Source organism: Mirounga leonina, unplaced genomic scaffold (assembly GCF_011800145.1).
Source record: "Mirounga leonina isolate KUSES-001 unplaced genomic scaffold, KU_Mleo_1.0 Mir_204, whole genome shotgun sequence".
NCBI lineage: Eukaryota > Metazoa > Chordata > Mammalia > Carnivora > Phocidae > Mirounga > Mirounga leonina.
In genome coordinates, this window is record NW_023270513.1 from 11,949,591 (window position 1) to 11,976,314 (window position 26,724).

The window sequence follows — 26,724 nt, forward strand, 5'->3', positions numbered from 1 at the left end:
TTCTGGAGAAATTTCCATGTGCACTTGAGAAGAATGAGTATTCTGTTGTTTTAGGATGGAATGTTCTGTATATATCTACAAAGTCCACCTGGTCCAAAGTGTCCTTCAAAGCTCATGTTTCTTTGTTGATCTTCTGCTTAGATGATCTGTGTGTTGCTGTGAGTGAGGTGTTGAATTCTCCTACTATCAATGTATTATTATCAATATGTTTCATTTTGGTTATTAATTGGTTTATATAGTTGGCTGCTCCCACGTTGGGGGCAGAGATATTTACAAATGTTAGATCTTCTTTTTGGATAGACCCCTTAAGTATGATATAATGTCCCTTTACATTACTTACTACAGTGTTTGATTTAAAATCTAGTTTGTCTGATATGAGGATTGCTATCCCAGCTTCCCTTGATGTCCATTACCATGGTAAATTGTATTCCATCCCTTCATTTTCAATGTGGAGGTGTCTTTAAGTTCAAAATGAGTCTCTTGTAGGCAGCATATGGATGGTTCCTGCCTTTTTCCCCAATCTGATACTCTATCTTTTTATTGGAGCATTCAGCCCATTTACATTTAGAATAACTATTGAAAGACATGAATTTAGTGCCACTGTATTTCCTGTAAAATCCCTGTTTCTGATGATTGCTTTGTTACTTTCTGGTCTATGTTACTCTTGGGTTCTCTTCATTTACGCTGACCCTTTAATATTTCTTGTAGGGCTGGCTTGGTGGTCACATATTCTTTCAGTTTCTATCTGTCCTGGAAACTCTTTATCTCTCCTTCCATTCTGAATGATGGCCTTGCTGGATAAAGTATCCAGGCAATCTGGAAGAAATGGATGCATTCAGTGAAACTTATAAACTACCAAGACTGAAACAGGAAGAAGTAGACAATCTAAACAGACCAATAACCAGCAAGGAAATTGAAACAGTAATCATAAACCTCCCAAAAAACAAGAGTCCAGGGCCAGATGACTTCCCAGGGGAATTCTACCAAACATTTAAAGAGCAAATAATACCGATTCTACTGAAGCTGTTTCAATAATAGAAATGCAAGGAAAACTTCCAAATGTGTTATATGAGGCCAGCATTACCTGATCCCAAAACCAGACAAAGACCCCATCAAAAAGGAGAATTACGGACCAATATCTCTGATGAACATGGATGCCAAAATACTCACCAAGATCCTAGGCAATAGGATTCCACAGTACATTAAAAGGATTATTCACCACAACCAGGTGGGATTTATTCTTTGGATGCAAGGGTGGTTCAACATTCATAAATCAGTCAACGTGATAGATCACATTAGCAAACGAAGAGACAAGAACATATCATCCTCTCAATTGATGCAGAAAAAACTTTTGACAAAATGCAGCATTATTAAAACTCATCAAAGTATAGGGATAGAGGGAACATACCTTAATATCATAAAAGCCATCTATGAAAAGCCACAGCAAATATCATTATCAATGGGGAAAAACTGAGAGTTTTTCCCTTAAGATCAGGAACATGACAGGGATGTCCACTTTCACCACTATCATTCAACATAGTAGTAGAAATCCTAGCCTCAGCAATCAGACAAAAAAAGAAATAAAAGGCATTCAAATTGGCAAAGAAGAAGTCAAAGTCTCTCTTCATGGATGACATGATACTTTATGTGCAAAACACAAAAGACTCCACCTCCAAATTCCTAGAACTCATACAACAATTCAGCAACATGACAAGATACAAAATCAATGCAGAGAAATCAGGTGCATTTCTAAACACTAACAATATGACTGAAGAAAGAGAAATTAAGAAATCAATTCCATTTACAATAGCACCAAAAACCATAAGATACATAGGAATAAACCTAACCGAAGAGGTAAAGGATCTGTACTCTAGAAACTACAAAACATTTATGAGAGAAATTGAGGAAGAGACAAATACATGGAAAAACTGTCCATGCTTATGGATTGGAAGAAGAAACAGTGAAAATGTCTATGCTACCCAGAGCAATCTACACTTTCAAAGCAATCCCTATCAAAATACCATCTACATTTTTCAGAGAGCTGGAACAAACAATCCTAAAATTTGTATGGAATGAGAAAAGACCCCAAATCACCAGGAGAATGTTGAAAAAGAAAACCAAAGCTGGGGGTGATAAAGGAACAGAAGGCAAGCTGAAGACAAAGCAGAAGCTGGCACCCTACACCCAACCCTTTGGGATATATGTGACATTCCTCAGGCACTCCTAGCTGCCCTAAAGAAAAAAACAATTGGTTAACTGATAGAGATCACAATCTTGCAGGGCAGGAGTCTCCCTCAGTTTACAAATGTCCTAGTGATTTACAAGGAAGAAGTTTTCTTTCCAATAGCCTAACTTCCCAGAGACCCATAACTCAGTTCCATGAAGCCCTAACATCACCCTCTCCTCCATAAAATTAAGGGAGGTTGAGACGGAAGGAAATGTAAATAAAATTGAATTTCTTTTTAACCTGAAGCCTATTGACAAGGATGTGTGATAGGAAGAATGTAACATTCCTCCAGGAAACTCCCAACAGTCTTCATGTTAGTGCCTCATTAGAGGGAAAAACAACCTTGCCTTGACAATAACCAGGCCTCCGGTATCCTGAGTCTTTAGCATATGGCAATCCTTCTGGACACCCCCTTTGTCTTCACCTCCTCAACTCCTGAATATGTAAACAGCCACTCCTCAAGACCACAGGGCAGCAGCTCTTTCTGCCCACAGGTTCTGTCCCCATGCTTTAATAAATCACCATTTTGCACCAAAGGTGCCTCAAGAATTATTTCTTGGTCATCAGCTCCAGAGTCCACCCCACTGAACCTCACATATATTCTAAAACTTCATCAGGGGCATCACAATGCCTAACTTCAAGCTATATTACAAAGCTGTGATCATCAAGACAGCATGGTATTGGCACAAAAAACAGACACATAGATCAGTGGAACAGAATACAATCTCCAGAACTGGATGCTCAACTCTATGGTCAACTAATTTTCAACAAAGCAGGAAAGAGTATCTAATGGAAAAAAAAAAAAAAAAAAAGACAGTCTCTTCACAAATGGTGCTGGGAAAATTGGACAGCCACATGAAGAAGAATGAAACTGGACCATTCTCTTACACCATACACAAAGATAAACTCAAAATGGATGAGAGACATCAATGTGAGAGAGTTATCCATCGAAATCCTAGAGGGGAACATAGGCAATAACCTCTTCAACATCACCCACAACAAGTTCTTGCAAGATAGGTCTCTATGATAAGTGAAATCAATCAAGCAGAGAAAGTCAATTATCATATGGTTTCACTTATTTGTAGAACATAAATAATAACATGGAGAACATTAGGAGGAGAAAGGGAAAAATGAAGGGGGGTAATCAGAGGGGGAGATGAACCATGAGAGACTATGGACTCTGAGAAACAAACTGAGGGTTTTAGAGAGGAGGAGTTGGGGGGATGGGTTAGCCCAGTGATGGGTATTAAGGAGAGCACATATTGCATGGAACACTGGGTGTTATATACACACAATGAATCATGGAACATTACATCAAAAACTAATGATGTATTGTATCTGACTAACATAACAAAATAAAGATAAATAGATAAATAAATGACTAAATAAATAAATGCAAGGGAAACCGAAGCATAAATGAACTACTGGGACTTCATCAAAGTAAAGAGCTTTTGCACAGCAAAGGACACAGTCAATAAAACTAAAAAGCAACCCACGGAATGGGAGACGATGTTTGCAAATGTCTCCAGAGGCAAGGGAAACAAAAGCAAAAATGAACTATTGGGACTTCATCAAGGTAAAAAGCTTCTGTACAGCAAAGGAAACAATCAATAAAACTAAAAGAAAACCTTCAGAATGAGAGAATATATTTGCAAATTACATATCTGAAAAAGGGTTAGTGTCCAAAATCTATATAGAACTTACCAAACTCAACACCTCAAAAACCCAAATAATTCAGTTAAGAAATGGGCAGAAGACATGGATAGACTTTTTTTTCAAAGAAGACATACAGATGGCCAATAGAAACATGAAAAATTCTCAACATCACTCAGGGATTCAATGTGAAGGAAAATTTCCATTACTGGCTTTGAAAACGAAGCCGTACATGTGGCAAGGAATGCATTTGTCCTGAAGGAATTGAAAGTGACTTCTGGGGTGCCTGGGTGGCTCAGTCGGTTAAGCGTCTGCCTTCAGCTCAGGTCATGATCCCAGGGTCCTGGGATTGAGTCCCACATCAGGCTCCCTGCTCAGCAGGGAGTCTGTTTCTCCTTCTACTCTTCCCTACTGCTCATGTTTTCTCTTTCTCTCTCTCTCTCTCTCAGATAAATAAATAAAATTTAAAAAAAAAAAAAAACTTAAAAAATTGACTTCTGGCTGACAGCCAGAAAAGAAATGGGACACCAAATCTTAAAATCACAATGAATTAAATTTGTCCAACAAACTGAATGAACTTGAAAGCCTCCTGATGCCTAGATGAGAACTTAATAGAATTGTAGCACTCAGTACTACAATGACTTTACACCTCATTTTGAATTTAAAAAAAGTTCCCATTTCCATGTAATAAACAAATTTTACAAAATTATTCAAAGATAAGTCTTCTTTCTTTCTTTCTTTTCTTTCTTTCTTTCTTTCTTTCTTTCTTTCTTTCTTTCTTTCTTTCTTTCTTTCTTTCTTTTCTTTCTTTCTTTCTTTCCTTTCTTCTTCTTTCTCTTTCTTTCTTTCTTTCTTTCTTTCTTTTCTTTCTTTCTTTCTTTCTTTCTTTCTTTCTTTCTTTCTTTCTTTTCTTTTCTTTTCTTTTCTTTTCTTTTCTTTTCTTTTCTTTTCTTCTTTTTTTTCACTCCAAGCCCAATGTGGGGTTTGAACTCACCACCCTGAGATCAAGACCTGAACTGAGATCAGGAGTTGGTTTCTTAACCAACTGAGCCACCCAAATGCCCCAAGGTAAGTCTTATTTCTATCTTTGTGAGTTGCCAACTTTTTAAAAAAGCCCAACATCTTCATTTTAATTTTATGAAATTATGCATATCTCTGAGCAGAGAACACAGTGGCTGGATATCTGGTGTACAGAACTGTGAGCTTATATTGGTGTTATTTTTAGTCACTAATTGGTGGTAGTTTTCTGTGCAGCAATAGAAAACTAATATATATTTGGTACCTGGAAGTGAGGTGCTGCTATAATGAATAACTAAAAAGACAGATGTGGCTTTGGAGTTGTGAAATGAGTGGAGGCTGACAGAATTTTAAGGGGCATGATAGAAAAACCTATGATTGCTTTGAACAGACTGACAACAGAAGTATGGACATTAATAATGCTGCCAATGTGGGCTCAGAAGGTAGTGAGTTACATGAGAACATATTTATTGTTTTAGAGAAAGCTCACCTTAGGAAGACCTACTTTTTATTACCTTTGAAATATTTGAAGATTTTCTAGAGAATTTAATTTATTGGTTCCCAGTTTAATTATGTTGTGAACTGAGAATATTCTGTGTCTGACTTGAATAATTTTAAATATACAGAGGTTTGTTTTATATCCTAGGATATGGTCTATGGTGGTAAATATCCCATGCACAATTGAATGTATATTCTGCTGTTGTTGGGTAATGTTCTTTATATGTTGTTTATGTTAAGTGTTGATAATCTTGCTAACTTCTTCTGTAACTTATCTGGCATTAAGTCTTTATTCTATCGATTATTAAAAGTTAGGTATAGAAATTTCAAACTATGGTTATATATTTGCCTGGTTCATCACTAGTTTGTTGTTTTTATTGTGTATCACATATTTGAATCTCAGTTATTATGGGAACAAATGTTTAGGAGTGTTAATTCCCTTGAAGATTTGATCCATTTATCAATAAGAAATTACCTTTTTATACCTGGTCACATGTTTTCTCTGAAATATAACTTGATATTAATGTAGTCATTCTAGATTTTTTTTTTTATAATTAAGGCTACTATGGAATATATTGTTCCATATTTTTTGATGGGAGAACAGTCTTTGTTTGGGGCAAGAAACTATTAGTTTTCACCAAATAATTCATAATGGAGAAGCAATTCAGTCAATTACACATTGGAAGTCTCTTATTCACACAGTGACACTTGCAGGACATGTGAAGACTCTCACTGCATAAAACATTCTCAGTGTCATAAAGGGAAGAAAGTCTTCAGTGATCACTTAATTCTCAGTCAACATTAGTGATCACATCATCATGGTCACAGCGCCAGATCTGATTATTTTTTAAGATTTAATTTATTTAAGAGAGAGAGAATGAATGGGGGAAGGGTACAGGGACAAGCACATTCCCTCACTGAGTAGGGATCCTGACATGGGGCTCAATCTCAGGATGCTGAGAGCATGACCTAAGCTGAAGGCAGATGCTTAACTGACTGAGCCACCCAGGTGCCCCCAGATCTGATTATTCTGCTCCTGGTCCACCCAGTCCCATGAGGGGATTTCATTGTGAAAAATATTTGGCCAGCTGGGCAACAATAACCATAGGGAGTGAATATCAGTCTATAGATTGATGAAAGTTTCTTAATACTTCCAGAGGGTTGAGAGTTGCTAGAGTAGGTGAGAGCATTCATATATTTATCCATTATAATTTTGGTTGGTCTTTCATGGAGGTATCTGATAGGATCTCCTTCAGTGGGGCTGGAGGGATTCTTTTAATTGGTATCATTTCCAACAGACAAAATCTCTAGGCTGAATATTGTGCTGTGAGTCTTCATTTCCCAGGAGCTCACTGAGGAAGGAATTTTTAACAATTTTAGCTCTCATTACAATGTATTCAAGCAGTATCTTGCAATATTCTTGGGACATTTCCTTTTAGAAATGCACTTTGATAGAATACCTGATCTAGCCTCCTTGGTCTTTCTGCAAAAATCTTGAAGGCAATCTTGAACAGTCTATGTTGCCTGGGGTGGGGTAGAACTTGTTAAGACCAAGGGCAGTGATTTAACCCATGTCGGGCCAAAAGCTGAGCACAGTTTAGACAACTGTGAATCTTGATAATTCCATTAGTATTCCACCAGCCCTGACAATTGGAGGTGATAAGCACGTGAAAATGTTGATATATGGGACAGGGACATTTGGGGTGTCTGGCTCAGCAGAGGCTTGGAGACTTTAAGTATTAATCTTCCTTTTTTGGAAAAGGAGATATGGCCTTGATTTTCCCAGAGGAAGTCCCTCCTTGGGAAATGGATTAGAGCTAAGGGCACTATTTGGAACTGGCGTTGTCCAAATGGAGGCCCAAGTGAAAGGTTACATAAGGACATATGAAATGTCATTGGTTGATTTTAGACTCTGATCATTTGAAACAATTTAGAACTCTGGGGAAGGGACACAGAAAGCATGGGGGGCTTGAAGACAGACAGGGTGGCTCTGATATCAGTTAAGGCCCTAACCTGGTCATCCCAAATTTTTAGGTTTATCTCTCTAAAGGGGTTGGTGATAAGAGGGAAATTCCCCTCTATACTCCCAAAGACTCCCTACTCTGAGAGGCAAATGGGATGGGGATCACATTAGAGGAGGTTTGTCAGGGTTACATTGGAACAAGTGTTTGCATTTAGGACAAACCCTTTGTTAATTAAATTTTGTTTTAATTCCAGTATAGTTAACATACACTGTTTTATTAGCTTCAGATGTACAGTATAGTGATTCAACAATTCTATGCATTACTCAGTGCTCATAATTGTACTTTTTAACTTCCATCACCCATTTCACCTATACCACCACCCACCTCCCCACCTCCCCTCTGGTAACCATCAGTCTGTTCTTGATACTTAACAGGTTGTTTCTTGGTTTGTCTCCTCTGAATCTTGTTTTTTTCTTTCCTTATTTATTTTGTTTTTTTAAATTCCACATATGAGTGGAATCATATGGTATATGACTTTCTCTTGACTTATTTTGTTTGGCATTTTACTCTCTAGATCCAACCCTGTTATTGTAAATGACAAGATTTCATTCTTTACCCATTAATCTATTGATGGACACTTGGGCTGCTATCACAATTTGGCTATTGTAAATAATGCTAAAATAAACATTAGTGTGCATGTATCCCCATAAATTAATATTCTTGTATTTTTGGTAAATAACCAATATTGCAATTATGGGATCATATAGACTTCTATTTTTAACTTTTTGAAGAACCTCCATACTGTCTTCCAGAGTGGCTGCACCAGTTTGCATTCCCAACAACACTGAAAGAGGGTTCTTTTTTCTCCATACCCTCAACACTTGTTCTTTCTTGTGTTTTTGATTTAGCCATTCTGACAGGTGTGAGGTGATACCTTACTGTAGTTTTGACTTGCATTTCCCTGATGTTGAACATCTTTTCAAGTGCCTTTTGACCCTCTGTGTGTCTTCTTTGGAGAGATGTCTGTTCATGTCTTCTGCCCATCTTTTAATGGGATTATATGTGGGTTTTTGGTGTTGACTTGTGTAAGTTCTTTAAATATTTTGGATACTAATCTTTTACTGCATGTCATTTGCAAATGCCTTCTCTCATTCAGGAGGTTGCCTTCTAGTTTTGTTGATTGTTACCTTTGCTGCGCAGAAGCTTATCATTTTGAGGTAGTTCCAATAGTTTATTTTTGTTTTTATTTCCCTTCCCTAGGAACCATATCTATAATTTGTTGCTATGACCAATGTCAGAGATAATACTGACTATGCTGTCTTCTAGGATTTTTATGGTTTTATGCCTCACATTTAGGTCTTTCATCCATTTTTAATTTATTGCTGTTTATGGTATAAGAAAGTGGGCCAGTTTCATTCTTTTGCATGTAGCTGTCCAGTTTTTCCAACACCATTTGTTGAAGAGACTGTCATTTTCCCATCATATATTCTGTCCTTTGTTGAAAGTTAATTAACTATACAATCGTTAATTTATTTCTGGGTTCTCTATTTTTTTCCATTGATCTGTGTGTCTATATTTATGCCAGTACCATACTCTTTTGATTATTACAACTTTGTAGTATAACTTTAAATCTGGAATTATGATACCTCCAGTTTTGTTTTCTTTCTTTTTGAAGGTTATGTTGGCTATCGGGGGTCTTATGTGGTTCCACATAAATGTTAGGATTGTTTGTTTTATTTCTGTGAAAAAATGTTGTTATTTTTACAGGTATTTCATTAAATGTGTAGATTTCTTTGGGTAGTACAGACATTTTAACAATATTTGTCCTTCCAACCAATGAGCATGCCATGTCTTCCTTTTATTTTTTTTTTTTGAAAAGTCTTGATTTTTTTTTTTTTTTTATCTATGTTTTGTACTTTTCAGAGTACATGTCTTTTACCTCTTTGGTTAAGTTTATTACTATATTCCTATATTTTTTTTGTTGTTGTTACAATTATAAATAGGATTTTGTTTTTCTTTTCTTTTTCTTTTTTTTTTCTGATAAAAGGAATGTGTGTGTGTGTGTGTGTGTGTGTGTGTGTGTGTGAGAGAGAGAGAGAGAGAGAGAGAGAGAGAGAGAGAGAGAAGGGGCAGAGGAAGAGGGAGAGAAAGAATCTCAAGTAGACTCCATGCTGAGAGCAGAGCCCAACACAGGGATCCATCTCATGACCCTCAGATCATGACCTGAGCTGAAATCAAGAGTCAGACACTTAACCAACTGAGCCACCCAGGCACCCTAGATTCATTTCTTAATGTCACTGTCTGCTACCTCATTATTAGTTTATAGGAATGCCATCCATTTCTGTACATTGATTTTGTACCCTGACTTCATTGAATTTGTTTATAGTTATAGTACTTTTTGGTGGAGTCATAAGGATTTTTTATACAGAGTTTCATGTCATCTGCATATAGTGCAAGATTTACTACTTCTTTACCAATTTGAATGTCTTTTATTTCCTTTTGTTACCTAATTGCTGTGGCTTGAACTTCCAGTACTATGATGAATGAAAGTGGTGAGAGGGGACATCCTTGTCTTGTTCCTGACTTGAGGAGAAACACTTTCAGTTTTTCCCCTTTGAGTATAATGTTTGTTGTGGGTTTTTCATGTAAGACCTTTATTATGTTGTGGTCCATTCCCTCTAGACCTCCTTTGTTGAAGGTTTATCACCTTACTTTCTCTTTTATTTTGTGGAACAGTTTGAGAATAGATATAACTCTTCTTTAAATGCTTGGTAGAAGATGCTTGTGAAACTTCCTGGTCCTGGAGTTTTGTTAGCTGGGAAGTTTTTGTTACTAATCAATTCATTGCTGGTAAGCAGCCTGTTCAAGTTTTCTATTTCTTCCTGATTCAGATTTGGTAGGTTATACCATTCTAGGAATTTATCCATTTGTTCTAGGTTGTCCAATTTGTTGGCATATAATTTTTCATATTATTCTCATAATTTTTTGTATTTCTGTGATGCTTCTTATTTCTTCTCTTTATGTTTTTGTTTATTTGGGTCCTCTTTTTTTATGAATCTGGCTAGAGGTTTATCAGTTTTTTGAATCTTTTCAGGGAACCACCTACCAGTTTTATTGCTCTGTTCTATTCTTTTTTGTTTGTTTCTGGATCATTTATTTCTGCTCCAATCTTTTTTATTCCTTCCTTCTGCTTGTTTCAAGTTTTGTTTGTTGTTCTTTTTCTAGCTCCATTAGGTGTAAGGTTAGGTTATTTATTTGAGATTTTTCTTGCTTCTTGAGGTGGGCCCGTTTTGCTATAAACTTCCCTCTTACAATGACTTTTCCCTCATCCCAAGGATTTTGGACCACTGTGTTTTCATTTTCATTTGTTTTTATGTAAGTTTTTTATTTCAATTCAATTAGCCAATGTATAGTACATTTTGATCTCTTCTTTGATTTCTTGATTGACCAATTCATTGTTTAGTTGCTTGTATTTATTTTTTATGTTTTATGTGTTTGTGCTCTTTCCAGATTTGTTCTTGTGGTTGCTTTTTGGTTTCATAGCATTGTGGTCAGAAAACATGCATGGTATAATTTTGATCATTTTGAATTTGGTGAGACTTGTTTTGTGGCCTAATATGTGATCTATTCTGGAGAATGTTCCATGTGCACATTAAAAGAAGGTATATTCTACTGTTTTAGGATGGAATGTTCTGAATATATCTGTTAAGTCCATCTGGTCCAGTGTGTCATCCAAAGCCGCTGTTTCCTTTTTGATTTTCTGTGTGGATGATCTCATCACTTCTTGGCTTTTTGGCTAAGATCAAGTGTAGTATCTGTGTGGATTATCTGTCCACACAAAATGTAGGGCATTAAAATCCACTACTATTATTGTATTACTATTGACTATTTCCTTTGTGTTTGTTATTAACTGTTTTGTGTATTTGAGTACTCCCATGTTGGGTGCATAAATATTTATAATTGCTGTATCTTCTTGTTGGATTGTCTCCTCTATTATTACATGGTGACCTTTTTTGTCTCTTGTCACAGGCCTTGTTTTAAAGTCTATTTTGTCCAATATAAGTATTACTACCCTGGCTTTCTTTTGACATCCATTTGCATGGTAAATATTTCTTTATCCCATTACTTTCTATCTGCAGGGGTCCTTACATCTGAAATGACTCTCTTGTAGGCAGCATATAGATGGGTCTTGTTTTTTTTTTTTTTTTTTTTTTCCCACTGTATAAGTCTATTATCTTTTAATTAGAGAATTTAGGTCATTTACATTAAAAGTAACTATTGATAGATATTGATGTATTTATTGCCATTTTTGTACCTTTTTGTGTTTTTTTTTTTTTTAATAGTTTTTCTCTGATCCTTTCTTCTCTTGCTCTCTTTCATGGTTTGTTGGCTTTCTTTAGTGATATACTTGAATCCCTTTCTCTTTATTCTTTGCATATCTATTACTTGTTTTTGATTTCTGGTTACCATTAGGTTTGTATATAACATTTTCTGCATATAGCAAGAAAGTTGATGGTGACTTGAATTTGAACCCATTCTTTACTCCTCTAACCCCCATATTTTAGTGATATGGTTTATATTTTACTTCGTTTTATTTTATGAATGCCTTAACTGAATTTTACACAAATACCTGTTTTGTTGCTTTTGTGTTCCTTACTTTTCATACTCTCACTTATGGTCTTCCATTTCCAAGCAAACTGCCCTCTTTAATTTTTTTTAAGGGTCAGTTTAGTGGTCATGAACGCCTTTAGTTTTTGTTTGTCTGAGAAACTCTTTTTTTTTTTAAGATTTTATTTATTTATTTGACAGAGAGAGAGACAGCGAGAGAGGGAACACAAGCAGGGGGAGTGGGAGAGGGAGAAGCAGACTTCCCGCTGAGCAGGGAGCCTGATGTGGGGCTCGATCCCAGGACCCTGGGATCATGACCTGAGCCGAAGGCAGATGCTTAACGACTGAGCCACCCAGGCGCCCCCATCTGAGAAACTCTTTATCTCCCTTTTTATTCTTAGTAGTATCCTTGCTGGATAGACTATTCTTCACTACAGGTTTTTTTTGTTTTTGTTTTTTTTCCCCCAGCACTTTGAATATATCATCCCACTCCCTTCTGGCCCTCAAAGATTCTGCTGAAAAGTGGCTACTAACCTTATGGGGTTTCCTTTGTGTGTAACTGTCACCTTTTTTCTGGCTGATTTTAATTTTTTTTTTCCCTAATCACTTCTTTTTGCCATTTTAATTACTATGTGTCTTGGTGTGGACTTCTTTGGGTTGATTTTCCATGACTCTGTCCTCCAGGTCATTAATGCATTTATCTCCTTCCTCTAGCCTACTATTTATTCCATCAAGATTATTTTTAATTTCATTTATTGTGTTCCACATCTCTGATTAGTTCTTTTTTTTAATCTCTGTGATAACAGTCTCACTGATGTCTTTTGCACTCTTTTTCAACTCCAGTGAATATATTTATGATCACTACTTATTTTTTTAATTTTTTTTTTTCAAATTGCTGTTACTTAACATACCATTTCATATTAGTTTCAGATGTACAACATAGTGATTCTATACTTCCATGAAATACCTGGTGTTCATCACAACTAGTGCATTTCTTAATCCCCCATAACTTCTTTAACCCCTACTCCCCCAATCCTTCTGCTAACCATCAGTTTGTCTCTATAGTTAAGAGACTGTTTCTTGGTTTGCCTCTCTTACTTTTTTTCCCCTTTACTCATTTGTTTTGTTTCTTAAATTCCACATGTGAGTGAAATCATGGTTTATGTCTTTCTCTATTTCATTTTGCATAATACTCTCTAGCTCCATCCCTGCTGTTTAAGAGGAAATATTTCATTTTTTTTTTAATGTCTGAGTAACAGTCCATTAGGTATACACCACATTTTCCTTGTCCATTCATCAGTCCATGGACACTTTGACCATTTCCATGAATTAGCTATTATAAATAAAACTGCTATAAAAATAAAGGTGTATGTATCGTTCGGATTAGTATTTTTTGTATTCTTTGGATAAATACATAGTAGTGGAATTGATGGATCATGAGGTAGTTCTATTTAACTTTTTGAAGAACCTTCATACTCTTTTCCAGAGAGGCTGTATCATTTTGCATTCCCACCAACAGTGAGAATGTTCCCCTATCTCCACATCTTGGCCAACTCCTGTTGTTTCTTAGGTTGTTGATTTTAACCATTCTGTCAGGTGTGAAGTGACATCTCATTGTAGTTTTGATTTGTATTTCCCTGATGATGAGTGATATTGAGCATCTTTTCATGTGTCTGTTCGTCATCTGTATGTCTTCTTTGGGAAAATATCTATTTATGACTTCTGCACATTTTTAACTGGATCATTCTTTTATGGGTTTTTGAGTTTGATAAGTTCTTTATAGATTTTGGATACTTAACCCTTTATCAGATATATCATTTGAAAATATCTTTTCCCATTCCATAGGTTGCCTTTTAGTTTATTGATTGTTATCTTCACTGTGCTGAAACTTTTAATTTTGATGTAGTCTTAGTAGTTTATTTGTGCTTTTGTGTCCCTTGCCTCTGGAGACACATCTAGAAAGAAGTTGGTACAGCCAGTGTCAAGGAGAATACTGCTTGGGTTTCCTCTAGGATTTTAATGGTTTCCTGTCTCACAGTTTCATTCTTTTGCATGTAGCTGACCAGATTTGCCAACACCATTTGTTGAAGAGACTGTTTTTTTCCCATTGGATAGTCTTTCCTGATTTGTCAAAGATTAGTTGACCATATATTTGTGGGTCCATATCTGGGCTTTCTATTCTGTTCCATTGATCTATGGGTCTATTTTTGTGCCAGTATGATACTATCTAGATGACTACAGGTTTGTAATATAACTTGAAGGTTGAAATTCTAATGCCTCAAGGTTTTCTGTTTCAAGATTGCTTTGGCTATTTGTGGACTTTTGTGGTTTGATACAAATTTTAAGATTATGTGTTCTAGCTCTGTGAATTTAGTACCTCACTTACTTTGATAGACAGATCATCCAAACAGAAAATCAACAAGGAAACAGTGGCTTTGAATGATGTACTTGATCAGATGGGTTTAAAAGACATATTCAGAACATTCCATCCTAAAGCAGAAAATTGAACATTCTCCAGAATGGATTGCATATTAGGCCATAAAACAGGTCTCAACAAATTCAAAAAGATCAAAATCATATCATACATGTCTTCTGACCACAATGCTATGAAACTAAAAAGCAACCACAATTACAAATGGAGGTTAAATAACATGTTACTAAATAATGAATGGGTCAATCAAAGCAAAAATTACATAGAAGCAATTGAAAATGAAAACACAAGAGGTCCAAAGCACCAGGGTGGCTCAGTCAGTTGTGTCTAACTTCAGCTCAGTTCATGATCCCAGAGTCCTGGGATTGAGCCCCACATTGGACTCCCTGCTCAGCAGAGAGCCTGCTTCACCGTCTCTCTCTGCCCCTCCCCCTTTGCTCATGCTCATTCTCTCGCTCTCTCAAATAAATAAATAAATCTTGAAAAAGAGAAAACACAGTGGTCCACAATCCCAGGGATGCAGCAAAAAGGTGTAAGTTGTTAGTTTATTGATTGTTATCTTCACCATGCAGAAAATTTTATTTTGATGTTGTCTCAGTAGTTTATTTTTGCTTTTGTGTCCCTTGCCTCTGGAGACACATCTAGAAAGAAGTTTTGTTATTTATAGCAATACAGGCCTACCTCAAGAAGTAAGAAAAATATCAAATAAACAACCTAAACTTACACCTAAAGAAAATAGACAGGGGCGCCTGGGTGGCTCAGTTGGTTAAGCGACTGCCTTCGGCTCAGGTCATGATCCTGGAGTCCCGGGATCAAGTCCCGCATCGGGCTCCCTGCTCAGCGGGGAGTCTGCTTCTCCCTCTGACCCTCCCCCCTCTCATGCTCTCTCTCTCTCATTCTCGCTCTCAAATAAATAAATAAAATCTTAAAAAAAAAGAAAATAGACAAACAACAACAAATGAAGCCTTAAACCAGAAGAATAATTAAGATTATTGCCAAAATAAATGGCATAGAAAAAAAAGAAACAAACAAAAACGATAAAGAGATCAATGACAATATGCCCTGTTCTTTGAAAAAATCATGAAAATTGATAAACCTCTAGCCAGACTCATCCAAAGAGAAAGTGAGCAAGAGAACCCAAACAAAATCACAATTGAAAGAGGAGAAATAACAACAAGCACTATGGAAATAAAAACAATTATAAGAGAATATTATGAAAACCTATGTGCCAACAACTTGGACAACTTAGAAGAAATTTATAAATTCCCAGGAACATGTAACCTATCAAAACTAAAGCAGGAAGAAATAACAAATTTGAACAGACTGGTTACTAGTATTGAAATTGAATCAGTAATAAAAAATAAGAAATCCTAACAAAAGTCCAGGACCAGATAGCTTCAAAGGTGAATTCTACCAAACATTTATTTGTATGTATATATGTATATAATGATTGATTGATTGACTGATTTGGAAGATGAGAGAGTGGCCTTTATTGTAGGCTGAGAAGGGCACAAGAGCAGACCACAAATAGAACTGAACAGCACTCTGGCTGTTCTGGTCAAGTGAGGTGGCTCACAGTGGGAGTTCAGGACAGTAGCTTCAGGTGCTGCACTTCCTGGGGGAGTACTTGTACTGCATAGCATTGAGGACTTCATTCTACCAAACATTTAAAGAACAGTTAATACCTGTTCTTCTCAAACTGTTCCAAAATATACAAGAGCAAGGAAAACTTCCAAATCCATTCCATGAGAAAAGTATCACCCTGATACCACAACCACATACAGATACCACAAAATACAAGAACTACAAGCCAATATCTCTTCATGAACAGAGATACAAAAATACTTTAAAAACATATTAATGAACTGAATCCAACAATACATTAAAAAAAAAAATCATGGGGTGCCTGAATGGCTCAGTAATTAAGCGTCTGCCTTCGGCTCAGGTCATGATCCCAGGGCCCTGGAATCGAGCCCCGCATCAGGCTCCCTGCTTAGCGGGAAGCCTGCTTCTCCCTCTCCCACTCCCCCTGCTTGTATTCCTGCTCTCACTATCTCTCTCTGTCAAATAAATAAATAAAATCTTACAAAAAAAAAATCATGCGCCATGATTAAGTGGAATTTATTCCTGGAATTCAAAAGTGGTACAATATCTGCAAAACAATCAATGTGATAGATCATAATAAGAAGAAAAAGGATAAAAACTTAATGATCATTTGAGTAGATTCAGAAAAAGCATTCGACAACTTACCTCCATTCATGATAAAAAGCCTTCTGCAAAGTATATCAAGAGGGAACATACCTCAACATAATAAAGGCCTTATATGAAAAAAAAAAAAAAAAAAAAAAAAACAGCCAACATCATACTCAATGGTGAAAAACCGAGAGCTTCTTCCCTAAGGTCAGGAACAAGACAAGGATGCCCACTCTCACTACTTTTATTTTACATAGTACTGGAAGTCCACCCATTGAAATTAGACAACATAAAGAAATAAAAAACATCCAAATTGGCAAGGAAGAAGTGAAATTTTCACTGTTTGCAGATGACATGATACTATATATGGAAAACCCAAAAATGTCACCAAAAAACTACTAAAACTGATAAATGAATTCATCGAAGTTACAGGATACAAAATCAATGTACAGAAATTGGTTGCATTTTTATACACTAATAATGAAGCAGCAGAAATAAAAATTGAGAAAATAATCCCATTTACTATTGCACCAAAGCTAATAAAATATGTAGGAATCAACTTATCCAAAGAAGTGAAAGACCTATACTCTGAAAATTATATAACACTCATGATTAGCTTCATTATTTTCCATTATTTTGACTTCTATGTCACTGAATTGTTCCTCTGTTCTCCAGCCTGCTTCTTTCATCAGGCCTGTTTCAAATCTCATCTATTGCTCTCTTCATCTCTGATTGATTCTTTTTTAACTCTTTTATCTCTGTGGTAAGGGTCTCAGTGATGTCTTCTCTTCTTTTCTCAAACCCAGTGAGTATCCTTAGGATCTTTGCTTTAAATTTTCCATCAGGCATGTTATTATATCTGTTTAGGTTAGATCTCTAGCCGTGGCCTTATCTTATTCTTTCATTTGGGATAAATTCCTCTGTATGCATTTTGTCTACATCTCCACCGTCTTCTGTGTGTATAAAAAGCCAAACCAACCAAACAAACAAAGAAAAAACAGTTATGTTTCCTGGCCAGTAATGGCTTTATGAGGAAGAGATCACATAGTGCCCAGGGCTTGGTGCTTCAGGAAGTGCCTCTGGTGTGTGCTGCATGTGCTCTGTTGTTGTGTTCTGGTTGGTCATCCTTTGGACCAGTTGTCTGCAACAGCTCTCCTTGTCTGCTGTGGGCAGTGTTTGGTCCCTGGCATGAATGTGACAAGTTTAACCTGAGTGTGCTCTGGTCTGGTTAAATGATACCTGACACCACCTCCACCAAAACTGAGGCCCTGCAGAACTCTCTGGTTGGGATATATAGCATGGGCAGGGGTTTGCGCTGGTCTGCTGGGGGAGGGGCCTGCCACACTGGGACTCAGGCAAGATTGACTGAGAAGGGAAGCCCCTCCAGAGCACAGGAGGGGGTGCTTGGTGTAAGTGCAAGTTAAGCATCCAGTGTGTGTGTGCTGTTCTGCTTCCTGCTGGTAAATCTGAGTTTAAGCTGAGGGGCAGGTGAGAGAAATGTTGCCAGAGAGCACCTCTGTTCCTAGAGGGCATCCCCATGAATGCTGTCTCTCAGGTAGGCACTCTGAACAGAGCAACTAACCTCCACCTTGTCTGCCCCAGGCATTTTTCAGGTCACTGTTTCCATGTTGTCTGCCCCTGGATTGTTTGCCTGCCTTCTCTCCAGGAGCAGCACAATGTCCTCCATTCTATATAGCATCCAAGCCGGCTGACCTTTCAAACTCCAGACTTTAGAGATATGGTGTGGGCAGTGGTTGTGCTGGTTTTCTGGGGTAGAGGCCCACCACACTGGGACTGAGGCATGCTTGACTGAGAAGGGTGGTCCCTGTAAAGTGCTAAAGTGGGGGTTTGGTGTAAGTATGTTCAGCAGTCTTTGTGGGTTCTGTGCTGCTTTCCACAGATGGCTCTCATGAAAGAAATGGAAAGCCATTTCATTCTCATGGGTTGGAACAAAAAATACTGTTAAAATGTCTATACTACCCAAAGCAATCTACACCTTTACTGCAATCTCTATCAAAATACCAATAGCATTTTCCACAGAATTAGCATAAACAGTCCTAATTTGTATACAAAACTAAAATTTGTATGGAAACACAAAAGACCTCGAATAAACAAAGCAATCTTAAAAAAGAAAAACAAATTGAGGTATCACAATGTCAGATTTCAAGTTATATTATAAAGTGGTAGTAATTATTATTATTATTATTTTTAAAGATTTTATTTATTTATTTGACAGAGAGAATGTGCACTTGAGAGAGAGAGCAGGAGTGGGGGAGGGGAGAGACAGAGGGAAAGAGGGAAGCAGTCTCCCCACTGAGCAGGGAGCCTGATGGGGTACTCAATCCCAGGACCCTGAGATCATGATTTGGGCCAAAGTCAGATGCTTAACTGACTGAGCCACCCAGGCACCCACAAAGTGCTAGTAATTAAGACAGTAATGTACTGGCATAAAAATAGATGCATAGATCAATGAAATGGAATAGAAAACTTATTAAAAAAACACAATTATATAGTCAATTAATCTTTTACAAAGGATAAATGGATATCCAATGGGAAAGGCAGTCTCTTCAACCAACAATTCTAGGAAAACTGGACAACCACATGCAAAATAATGAAACTGGACACTTTCTTATACCATTCACAGAAATGAACTCAAAATGAATTTAAGGATAGATTTTTATATTTATGCCAAAAGTAATTGGATTTTAAAAGGGATTTCATTGAATCTGTAGATCATTTTGGGTAGTATGGGCACATTAACAGTATTAAATTTTCCAATCCATGAATATGAAGTGTGCTTCCATTTTTTGTCTTATTTTTAATATCTTGCAACTATGTTATATTTTTTCATTATATGATTTTTCATCTACTTTATTAATCCCTAAGTTTTTTTGTATGTTATTATAAATAAAATTTTCTTACTTTCTTTTCTGGTTATTCATTGTTATTGTATAGAAATGAAATTGATTTTGTATTGACTTTGAATTCTGCTACTTTGTTTAATTCACTTATTAGTGCTAGCATATTCTTGATGGAGTCTTTGTGATTCTCTACATATAGGTTACATTTGTGAATAGGCCAAAGTAATGATTAAAAAGAAAACCAAAGCAAGAGTCATCACATTTCTGAACTTTAACTTGTGTTACAAAGCTGTAATCATCATGACAGTATAATACTGATGCAAGAACAGACACATAGATCAATGGAAAAGAATAGGAACCCAGAATGGACCCTCAACTATATGGTCAACTAATCTTTGACAAAGAAGGAAAGAATATGCAATGGAAAAAGACAGTCACTTCAAGAAATGGGGTTGGGAAAACTTGACAGCCACATGCAGAAGAATGAAACTGGACCATTTTCTAACACCATACACAAAGATAAATTCAAAATGGATGAAAGACCTACATGTGAAACAAGAAATCATCAGAATGCTAGAGGAGAACAGAGGGAGCAACTTCTTGGACCTCAGCTGCAGCAACTTCTTACAATACATGTCTCTGGAGGCAAGGGAAACAAAAGCAAAAATGAACTACTGGGACTTCATCAAGATAAAAATCTTCTGCACAGCAAAGGAAACAATCAACAATACTAAAAGGCAACCAAAGAATGGGAGAAGGTATTTGCAAATGACATATCAGATAAAGAGCTAGTATCCACATTCTATGAAGAACTTAATCAAACTCAACACCCCCCCCCAAAAAAAAATTCCAGGCAGGAAATGGGCAGAAGATACAAACAGACATTTCTTTAAAGAAGACATACAAATGGTTAACAGACACATGAAAAAATGCTCAACATCACATATCATCAGGGAAATACAAATGAAAACCACAATGAGATACCACCTCACACCTGCCAGAATGGTTAAAATTTACAGGTCTGTAAACAACAGATGCTGGTGATGATGCAGAGAAAAAGGAACCCTTTACACTGTTGGTGGGAATGCAAACTGGTGCAGACACTGTGGAAAACAGTATAGAGGTTCCTCAAGATAGTTAAAAGTAGAGGTACCCTATGACCCAGCAATTGCACTACTAGGTATTTACCCCAAAGATATAAATCTAGTGATGCGAAGGTGCACGTGCATCCCAATGTTTATAACAGCAATGTCCACAATAGCCAAAATACAGAAAGAGCCCAGATGTCCATTGACAGATGAATGGATAAAGAAGATGTGGTATATATATATATATATATATATATATATATATATATATATATATATTCCCCACCATCAACAAGAATAAGATTTTGCCATTTGCAATTACATGGATGGAACTAGAGTGTATTAGGCTAAGCGAAATAAGTTATTCACAGAAAGACATGTACCATATGATTGCACTCATATGTGGAATTTAGGAACCAAAACAGATTAACATTGGGGAAAGGAAAGGAAAATAAAGTAAAATAAAAACAGAGAGGGAGGCAAAGCATAAGAGACTCTTAACCATAAGGAACAAACTGAGGGTTCCTGGAGGGGAGTTGGGTTTGGGCTATGCAGTAATTGAGTGATGGGCATTAAGGAAATCACATTATGTAAAGAGTACTGGGTGTTATATGCTACTCATGAATCACTAAATTATACGCATGAAACTAATACACTATATGCTAACTAACTTGAATTTAAATAAAACATTTATTTAAAAAAGAAAGGATAAGAAAATATCTCTCAGAAGATGAAATGAAAAATGAAGGAAAGGATAGGAAATGGGAATGAGAGTAGGCACCACGGGAGAAATAATGGGTGTTAGGATAGGTGAATTACTTTTGGTGGTTATAAAAAATAATAGCCAAGGTAAGAAGGCAACCCGAGTGTCCATCCATAGATGAATAGATAAAGAAGAAGTGGCAGACATATACAATGGAATATTATGCAACTATAAAAAAAGAATTCAATCTTGCCATTTGCAACTACATGGATGAATCTAGAACATATAGTGTTAAGTGAAATGATTCAGTCACAGAAAAACAAATACCATATAATTTCACTTATATGTGGATTTTAGAAAACAAAACAAATTTAAAAACAAAGAAAAAAAAAGAGAGAAAAAAAAAAACCAGACTCTTAAATATAGGGAACAAGTTGGTGGTTGCCAGATGGGAGGTGGATGGAAGGATGGGTGAAATAGATAAAGAAAATTAAGAGTATACTTATCTTGATGAGCACAGAGAAATGTATAGAATTGTTGAATCTTTATATTGCATACCTGAAACTAATATAACACTGCATGTTAATTATACTTTAAAAAATAGGTGACCAGGAAACCAACCAAATGGGTCAGTAGATTGAAATATATTAAAAAGACAAAAGATACAAAAATATTTTAAAGAGATCAAGAAAATATTCCGAGAAGCATTGGTTTAAATAGTAGTAGGACAAGTGGATTTAAGATCAATCAGATATCAGTTTTTAGAGTATTTTTGGGAAATACAAGGGTATTATGCTGAGCGAAATAAGTCAATCAGAGAAAGACATGTATCATATGATCTCACTGATATGAGGAATTCTTAATCTCAGGAAACAAACTGAGGGTTGCTGGAGTGGCGGGGGGTGGGAGGGATGGGGTGGCTGGGTGATAGACATTGGGGAGGGCATGTGCTATGGTGAGCACTGTGAGTTGTGTAAGACTGTTGAATCACAGACCTGTACCTCTGAAACAAATAGTACATTATATGTTAAAAAAAAATAAAGAAGACAGTAGGAAGGGAAAAATGAAGGGGGGGAATCGGAGGGGGAGATGAACCATGAGAGACTATGGACTCTGAGAAACAAACTGAGGGTTCTAGAAGTGAGGGGGGGATGGGTTAGCCTGGTGATGGGTATTACACACAAAGAATGAACATGAAACACTACATCAAAAACTAATGATATAATGTATGATGATTAACATAACATAATAAAAAATACCTTAAAAATAAAAATAAAATAAAATAAAATTTCTCCAAATTCAGAAATCTTTTCCACAAAGCTAGTAAAGAAAGAAGAAAGAAAGAAAGAAAGAAAGAAAGAAAGAAAGAAAGAAAGAAAGAAAGAAAGAAAGAAAGAAAGAAAGAAAAAGAAAGGAAGAAAGGGAATAAAACACTTTTTTAATGAATATGCATTAAACTAGAATGTAATACTACGGGCATTCTCCTAAGAGATTGCAAAGACATAAAGGAACCTCACTCCCATATATAGCTAAGCGTATCTGATTATATACATGTAGTCAAGATAAGCAATGACTAGTCCTCACGTAAGAAGACTTCACAGCTTTTGTCATACATAGTTCATCCTAACTTATCCTGGTAATTAGGATGACCGTCTGTGTTAATTTATTGCCTTTATCCAGAGGAAAAGCAAACTTTTCATGTTTTTGTTTGTTTTGTTTTTTGTCATAAGGTAGTTTGTAAGTTAGAACAAGTCACCCACAACTGTTAGACTCTCACCATTCCACTGGAACTGAGAGATGTGTCTCCTAATGTTTGCATTTCAAAAAGATGGCTCTCAAGGTGTTTGATATTTAAAGAGATGAAGAAGTACTTACAACAAGTTTCCTAATGCAAATTATCTGAGAAAATTGAGGGAAGAAAAATTTCTATCTTCATTTTCAAAAGGGAGAATTAAGCCTCTAATTTTTCATTTTCATTTGTCCTTACAATTGAAGATAATAATAATATTAATTATAATTGTTATTCTTTATTAAGTATTATAAATTAAAAGCAAAGGATCAGGCAAAATACTATGTAAATATTATCCAATTTATACCTTAAAACCCAAGAGATAAGTGTTATTGTTATCATCATTGAACAAGGGAGAAAACTACAGTGTAAATAAGTGGCTTACCAGAATTCAAACAGCTACAATATTGTGAAGCTAGATTTATGAACTAAACTGAAACTTTTCCAGTTCCAAAGCTCTAACAATTTCTAATATGCAACAGCACCCCATAAAGATAGAAGTAAAACTTATAATGCCTGACCTGTAGTGAACCAGTGAGCTGTTGAACAACCCTTCACTAGAGGCAGAACTAAAGCCTAAGGGACTGAGTGAGGGTTAAGTGTCTTTAGGTAAGAAGTTTAGAAGGTTATGCAAAAAAGGAAGCCAAGTGGATCATTATACAATCAAGAAATTTGCACAAATTCCAGTTGTATTATGATAGTCAAAGGCAGGGAGTCTTTTCCCCGAATTAATTCAGGAAGAAAATACCACTGCAAAGATAGCATCTAAAGTCCATGAATAATTTACAATTAGGAGTAAGATAAGAATCCCCATCTTGAAGCCTACAAAAATGAGCAGGAGACCTGGTCTGGCAGGTAATTTTGCATTAAAAGGTAGTATTTATTATTTTATCTTATAAAATTAATTCATGCATGACACCAAATATTTACAACACCTCATAAAATAAAATGAAAATCACTCTAATGCCATTATCTAAATATAGTCCCTATTAACATTGTGGTGCATGTCCTTCCAAAAATTTTGTTCCTTTAATCAACACTACTGCACATGTTTGAAAATCACCTATTACTATGAGAGATCACAAGTATCTGAAACTATATGGTTGGGAGAGGCGGGTTCCATTAGGGCCCTGACACCTCTGCCCATTTGGCCTCAATGGCTCCTTAAACCAGCCTTTGTTTGCTTGATAGTGATGATAAAAAACAATTTCCATGCAGTGGCTGAGCCATCAAAGCTTTTCCTGTTTAAAGACCTCATCAGCGTTGCTTTGAAACTTTGGCAATTAGAACATCAAGGTACTTTTAATCAAGACCAATTGCAAAATCCTCTTTTGATAATTGATGCAAACCATCACTGAAATACATATAATAAATTCCTTCAGCCACTTCAGGCCTAAAAAAAGGAGATAATCCTTTAGACCACCAAATCCCACTTGGCTTCTATATTGTTTTCAATAGAAGCTCCTGAATTAAAAAAAAAAATAAAGAAAGAAAAATTAGCAAATTCTACAAAAGAGATCAAAGAACTGTGGGGAAAATTATTTGTAGAATTTAGCCAAATCCCATTAGCTAGTTCTGTATATAAATTAAATAAAAATGACAAGGTTGGATCAACACAAAATACATGAAGGAAAAAGCCTTCCATAGGTATTATGCAAGTTTTGGAAAGATCTTAACTTCCAGCAATGTCAAAGGATGAGATCTACTATTGTTCAAGATCAAGATAAATAAATTCCAGAGTCATATCTGTAGAGAAGATTCAGAGTAGTGGAAGGGTCTTATAAAAGAACAAAATGTAATCCTGCTAAACATTTATGTAATATTTTGTTTTCAAAATTCTTTTATGTGTATTAATTAAACCTTAGTAGATATTATTCATATTATTTTCAAAACACTGAAGCTTGCAGAAATTAAACAACTTAAGAACAGTTAGGATTTTAATTTAGATCAATCTAATTACAGAACCTTACCTTACTGTGGTATCTTCCTCCTAGATTTATTTAAATCAATTATATCCAACATTTTACTACTAAGAATCATTTTTATCATGTAGTTTTCCCCATAGATCTTTCATCCTGAAATATTTTATCAAAAATTTGTATCATTTATTTAATGATATCTCCAAGTTTATTAAATTCTAGTAAAAAGTCAAATTAAATTGATAATTTAGCCTATGAACTTTATCAAACCTAAATATGATTCATTCATTAGACTACTTGAAAAATTGAAAATACTTGTTTCAGAACTTGTGGAACCTCACTACAATTACTTTCAAAGACTTTCACTGAGAATGAATGATTACTGTGTTATTCTAAGGCCATTTTAGGATGTAACATTTGATAATATTAATAGAACAGAGAGGTTTCATAACTTTCTCAAGGTCATACAGCTAGTGAAACTAAGAATTAAATATGCTTCTCGGGCGCCTGGGTGGCTCAGTCGTTAAGCGTCTGACTTCGGCTCAGGTCATGATCCCAGGGTCCTGGGATCGAGCCCCACATCAGGCTCCCTGCTCAGCGGGAAGCCTGCTTCTCCCTCTCCCACTCCTCCTGCTTGTGTTCCCTCTCTCCTCGTCTCTCTCTCTGTCAAATAAATAAATAAAATCTTTTAAAAATATAAAATAAATATGCTTCTCTTTGTGTACAGTTTTTGATATGCTATACTTATGCCTTGTGATGGTCAGAGGAGAGCCAGCAACTAAACCGACACCAGATCATAGTTTTCCTGAATTTCTAGCACATACCAAATTATTAGAAGTCTCCTTCAGAAAGGATAGGCATAACTCTGTGCAGTATTTTGTATAATTCAACCATGTAAACTAGGTTATTATAATGGCTGTTATTATGAATAAAACTACCATCTCCTTTAACCCTTCAGCTTACAATTAAATGGATAGATCCTAGATATAGTAACTTTCACTGAAATAATGACCATGTAATTGAATATAATATAAATGTAAATCTAATTTATATGCCCAGGTAAATCCATGAAGTACTCGTGAAATTGTGAAGTTCTCACCAAGTTGTAAGTCTGAATGGCCACTTAAGAATTCAATAGTTTTCTTGTCCTACAATATTATGATAACCATCTTAAACAAGGCACTTTGCTAATAATCAATTTGATGTTCTTTTTCTTCTGCCATTACAGTGACAATGTGATTCAGTTATATGCATATACATACATACATACATACATACATACATATATATAAAACACTTGTATGTGATTTAAAAAAAAATGTTATTTGCTAATCCTCACCATTGCATTTAAAAAGTTGCATGTAGAATTCATTCCATATGCTAGAAAAAGTGAAGGGATATATAAATTCTAATTAGCAAGCTAGCAAAAACATTTTAGTGATTTTTTTTAGAAGACAAGATAGCAATTGCCAAACAAGACCACAATAGATATAGCAGTAGACATAATTGTAATAACTGAAAAAAAGATAGAAAAATAAAGATGTTGAACATAGTGGTGAAAATGGGCATTGCTGTTGTGTTCCTGGCCTTAAGAGAAAAGCTCTCAGCTTTTCCCCATTGAGAATGATATTCGCTGTGGGCTTTTCATAGATGGTTTTTATGATATTGAGTAATGTTCCCTCTATCCCTACACTCTGAAGAGTTTTAATCAGGAAAGGATGCTGTATTTTGTCAAATGCTTTTTCTGCATCAATTGAGAGGATCATATGTTTT

The 26,724-nt window shown here is 35.8% G+C and overlaps 1 pseudogene; it reads left to right on the forward strand.

Moving 5' to 3' along the window:
* The first annotated feature begins 11,135 nt into the window (after positions 1 to 11,135).
* Positions 11,136 to 11,250, forward strand: LOC118026095 (annotated as a pseudogene).
* Positions 11,251 to 26,724: the final 15,474 nt, after the last annotated feature.